Consider the following 5,943-nt stretch of genomic DNA (forward strand, 5'->3'; position numbering starts at 1 on the left):
GCTTACTGTTGCTAGAAGGAAGTACAGAGTGCTTGATTTAAAGAATAGGATAGAATGAAATAGATATTACACAGTTCATGGGGTTTTATTTGGTTGTATTATACAGTATCTGTAGCTTCAGACAAGGGAATATAAGGAGTGTGAGCTATAGATCTAATTATTTCAGGTATTACAGTAGTAAATTCCATAATTTATCAAGTAAATAAATGAAGTACAACATTGCTCTAATCACTCAGTAACACCCATTAGTCATATGGAGAAAAAAAGTACTTTAATCCTTACAGATTGTATAAAAGGATAGGCAAGAATGCAGCTACTAGAAGTGCCTCTCTCAGGGTTGTGAATCATAACCCACATATACTATGACACCATCTCGGTCTCCCCAGTGTCAGTAAGAATATTTTATTTTTCTATGGCTACTGTACCAAGCTGCTGTATGCCTGGATATTTAAAATAATACAACTGAAAATCTGACAATTTTTATGTCAACGGTTTGTAGCAAGCCTTATAGGACTGCAGTCAGGATGTGTGTGTGTGTGTGTGTGTGTGTGTGTGTGTGTGTGTGTCTATGTACTTGTAGATGTGTATCTGTATTCCTGTGTATATTCTGTGTCTGTGTTTTTATCTGAATGTGTATGGGAGTGTGTTTGTTTATCTGTGTGCATATGTGGTTGAATCTGTTTGTTCATGTGTATGTTTCTCCCTGTGTGTATATAGTCTCAATCTATTTCTATCTTACATGTAAATACATGGCTCTACATAAACAATTGGCTTTATGGTCTCAATGTTGAGTGACAGGTCTACTGTATTCCAGCTATATACACTTCTAGCCCTTCTTTGTTCCAGAATTCCAATCCTCCTTGCCGGCTTACTTGCCAGGGTGAGTTTGCATCTCACATTTCTCTGCTTATTCTCTCCCAACTCTGAAAAATCAATGCTCTTCATCCATTCAACTATACTTCTCAATCCAGTGGTCTCTGTATAATCTTCCTTGAATGGCAAAGGTAGGCTTCCAGTTTCCAAGCTCTCAGAGTGCGTGAATCCTCTCCAGAGATATCCAGGAAGTTCCACTAGTCAAATGATTCTGATATCTGAGAACTAAAAGCCAATGTTTGACAAATGCTACTCTCGGTATTACACATCTGTGGCTGAAATATCTTACTCCTCTAGCCAAGTAAACTTAAATAAAATCAAATGTAACATTGCCAGATGCCAATGAGTCTGCTTCCCATTATAGTGTAACTTCACATGTTGGTATCCAGAAGGGTATCTCAGATATCCACCACCCCCTTTCCCACTCAGTCCAGATTCCAGCCAACAACTAGAGTCTACTGAGCCTTCAAAAAGGAAACACTAGGTTTAAAGGTGCTAAGGACTCTGGAGAGGACAGGATATAATACCAATCTAGCCTATAAGGCCAGTCCTTTCAACTACCTGAGGGTGTATATTAGAAAGAAAGAGATACTGAAGGGACTTCTGGCATGCAGGCCAAGTGTGGTGATCAGATTTTAGGAAATGTCTAGTTCAAGAGTTCCAAGTAAGCAGGGACATGGAGCCTTCAGCTCTACCCCATATCAACAAATAGTGTAAGTTCTCAATACTGCCTAGACAAAGGAACAATTCTTCATTCTCTACTTCAAACCAATGGTTTTTATGAATACCAACATCTGGAAAGTGAAAAGAAATCTGCACCAAAAATAAATACTATGAGAATTTTCTATTATTATTACAATTTAAAACAATATCACTACTATTGTTATAATAATTACTATTGTGTTCATAATGGAGGCTGCAAAGAGCATTTTCCAAATTAAATATTTCCTAGCTCTGAAATCATTATGTCACACTTGAACTCTCTTTAGCACTAAGATTTTTTTGGCTTAAAAATAATTGCATTTGTTAATTGCTCTTTCTAACTCTGTGAAGAATTGAGTTGGGATTTTGATGGGTATTGCATTGAATCTGTATATTGCTTTTGGCAAAATGGCCATTTTAACTATACTGATTCTGCCGATCCATGAGCATGGGAGGTTTTCCCATTTTTTGAGGTCTTCTTCCATTTCCTTCTTCAGAGTCTTGAAGTTCTTGTCATAAAGATCTTTCACATGTTTGGTAATAGTCACCCCAAGATACTTTATACTGTTTGTGGCTATTGTGAAGGGGGTCATTTCCCTAATTTCTTTCTCAGCCTGCTTATCCTTTGAGTATAGGAAGGCCACTGATTTGCTTGTGTTGATTTTATAACCTGCCACTTTGCTGAAGTTGTTTATCAGCTGTAGGAGTTCTCTAGTGGAGTTTTTTAGGTCACTTAGGTAGACTATCTGGAATAACAAAAAATCCAGGATAGCTAAAACTATTCTCAGTAACAAAAGAAATTCTGGGGGAATCAGTATCCCTGACCTCAAGCAATACTACAGAGCAATAGTGTTAAAATCTGCATGGTATTGGTACAGTGACAGGCAGGAGGATCAATGGAACAGGATTGAAGATCCAGAAATGAACCCATACACCTATGGCCACTTGATCCTCGACAAAGGGGCTGACAACATCCAATGAAAAAAAGATAGCCTTTTCAACAAATGGTGCTGGTTCAACTGGAGGTCAGCATGCAGAAGAATGCAAATTGTTCCATCCTTGTCTCCTTGTACTAAGCTCAAATCCAAATGGATCGAGGACCTCCACATAAAGCCAGGCACTCTGAAGCTAATAGAAAAGAAACTGGAGAAGACCCTTGAGGACATTGGTACAGGGAGAAAATTTCTGAACAGAACACCAATAGCGCATGCTCTAAGATCAAGAATTGACAAATGGGACCTCATAAAATTACAAAGTTTCTACACGGCAAAGGAAACCATCAAAAGGACAAATCGGCAACCAACAAATTGGGAAAAGATCTTCACCAATCCTACATCAGATAGAGGGCTAATATCCAATATATATAAAGAACTCAAGAAGTTAGACTCCAGAAAACCAAACAACCCTATTAAAAAATGGGGTACAGAGTTAAACAAAGAATTCTCACCTGAAGAACTTCGGATGGCGGAGAAGCATCTTAAAAAATGCTCAACTTCATTAGTCATTAGGGAAATGCAAATCAAAACAACCCTGAGATTTCACCTTACATCAGTCAGAATGGCTAAGATTAAAAATTCAGGAGACAGCAGGTGTTGGAGAGGGTGTGGAGAAAGAGGAACACTCCTCCACTGCTGGTGGGGTTGCAAATTGGTACAACCACTCTGGAAATCAGTCTGGCGGTTCCTCTGAAAACTGGGCACCTCACTTCCAGAAGATCCTGCTATACCACTCCTGGGCATATACCCAGAAGACTCCCCATCATGTAATAAGGATACATGTTCTACTATGTTCATAGCAGCCCTATTTATAATTGCCAGATGCTGGAAAGAGCCCAGGTATCCCTCAACAGAAGAGAGGATGCAAAAAATGTGGTATATCTACACAATGGAGTACTATTCAGCCATTAGAAACAATGAATTCATGAAATTCTTAGGCAAATGGATGGAGCTAGAAAACATCATACTAAGTGAGGTAACCCAGAATCAAAAGGTGACTCATGGTATGCACTCACTAATAAGTGGATATTAACCTAGAAAACTGGAATACCCCAAACATAATCCATACATCAAATGAGGTACAAGAAGAAAGGAGGAGTGGCCCCTTGTTCTGGAAAGACTCAGTGAAGAAGTATAGGGCAAAACCAGAACGGGGAAGTGGGAAGGGGTGGGTGGGAGGACAGGGGGAGAGAAGGGGGCTTATTGGACTTTCGGGGAGTGGGGGGCTAGAAAAGGGGAAATCATTTGAAATGTAAATAAAAAATATATTGAATAAAAAATAAAAAAATAAATAAAAAAATAAAAAAAAATAATAATTACATTGGTGAAGATCTTTTCCCAATTTGTTGGTTGCTGACTTGTCCTTTTGATGGTGTCCTTTGCCTTACAGAAACTTTGTAATATTATGAGGTCCCATTTGTCAATTCTTGATCTTAGAGTATATGCTATTGGTGTTCTGCTCAGAAACTTTCTCCCTGTACCAATGTCCTCAAGGGTCTTCCCCAGTTTCTTTTCTATTAGCTTCAGAGTGTCTGGCTTTATGTGGAGGTCCTTGATCCATTTGGATTTGAGCTTAGAACAAGGAGACAAGGATGGATCAATTCTCATTCTTCTGCAAGCTGCCCTCCAGTTGAACCAGCACCATTTGTTGAAAAGGCTATCTTTTTTCCATTGAATGTTTTCAGCCCCTTTGTTGAGGATCAAGTGGCCATAGATGTGTGGGTTCATTTCTGGATCTTCAATCCTGTTCCATTGATCTTCCTGCCTGTCACTGTACCAATACCATGCAGTTCTTAACACTATTGCTCTGTAGTATTGCTTGAGGTCAGGGATACTGATTCCCCCAGAATTTCTTTTGTTGCTGAGAATAGTTTTAGCTATCCTGGGTTTTTTGTTATTCCAGATGAATTTGAGAATTGATCTTTCTAACTCTGTGAAGAATTGAGTTGGGATTTTGATGGGTATTGCATTGAATCTGTATATTGCTTTTGGGAAAATGGCCATTTTAACTATATTGATCCTGCCGATCCATGAGCATGGGAGGTTTTCTCATTTGTTTTTGAGGTCTTCTTCCATTTCCTTCTTCAGAGTCTTGAGGTTCTTGTCATACAGATCTTTCACATGCTTGGTAAGAGTCACCTCAAGGCACTTTATACTGTAATATCCAATATATATAAAGAACTCAAGAAGTTAGACTCCAGAAAACCAAACAACCCTCCTAAAAAATGGGGTACAGTGCTTGCTTCAGCAGCACATATGCTAAAATTGGAACGATACAGAGAAGATTAGCATGGCCCCTGCACAAGAATGACACACAAATTTGTGAAGTGTTCCATATTTTTTAATACTTAATAAAATTCTTGCCAACCGAATCCAAGAACACATCAAAACGATCATCTACCATGATCAAGTAGGCTTCATCCCAGGGATGCAGGGATGGTTCAATATAAGGAAATCCATCAATGCTATCCACTACATAAATAAAAACCATATGATCATCTCATTAGATGCAGAAAAAGCATTTGACAAAATCCAGCATCCTTTCATGCTACAAGTACTGGAAAGAACAGGAATTCAAGACCCATACCTAAACACCGTTAAAGCAATATACAGCAAACCGGTAGCCAACATCAAACTAAATGGAAAGAAACTTGAAGCAATCCCACTAAAATCAGGGACTAGACAAGGCTGTCCTCTCTCTTCATATCTTTTCAATATAGTACTTGAAGTTCTAGCTAGAGCAATTAGACAATATAAGAAGGTCAAGGGGATACAAATTGAAAAGGAAGAAGTCAAATTATCACTATTTGCAGATGACATGATAGTCTACTTAAGTGACCCAAAAACCTCCACCAGAGAACTCCTACAGCTGATAAACAACTTCAGCAACTTCAGCAAAGTGGCTGGTTATAGAATCAACTCAATCAAATCAGTTGCCTTCCTATACTCAAAGGATAAGCAGGCTGAGAAAGAAGTTAGGGAAATGACACCCTTCAAAATAGCCACAAACAATATAAAGTATCTTGGTGTGACTCTAACCAAACAAGTGAAAGATCTATATGACAAGAACTTCAGGTCTCTGAAGAAGGAAATCGAAGAAGACCTCAGAAAATGGAAAAATCTGCCATGCTCGTGGATTGGCAGGATTAATATAGTTAAAATGGCCATCTTGCCAAAAGCATCTACAGATTCAATGCAATCCCCATCAAAATCTCAACTCAGTTCTTCATAGAGTTAGAAAAAAGCAATTATCAAATTCATCTGGAATAACAAGAAACCCAGGATAGCTAAAACTATTCTCAACAACAAAAGAAATTCTGGGGGAATCAGTGTCCCTGATTTCAAGCAATATTACAGAGCAATAGTGTTAAAA

The 5,943-nt window shown here is 38.5% G+C and overlaps 1 non-coding gene across 1 annotated transcript; it reads left to right on the forward strand.

Moving 5' to 3' along the window:
* The first annotated feature begins 4,805 nt into the window (after nucleotides 1-4,805).
* Nucleotides 4,806-4,912, forward strand: LOC127682026 (U6 spliceosomal RNA). The gene has a single exon (XR_007977328.1). It is a non-coding gene; the product is annotated as a U6 spliceosomal RNA (small nuclear RNA).
* Nucleotides 4,913-5,943: the final 1,031 nt, after the last annotated feature.

The sequence above is a fragment of the Apodemus sylvaticus genome, chromosome 3, assembly GCF_947179515.1.
Source record: "Apodemus sylvaticus chromosome 3, mApoSyl1.1, whole genome shotgun sequence".
NCBI lineage: Eukaryota > Metazoa > Chordata > Mammalia > Rodentia > Muridae > Apodemus > Apodemus sylvaticus.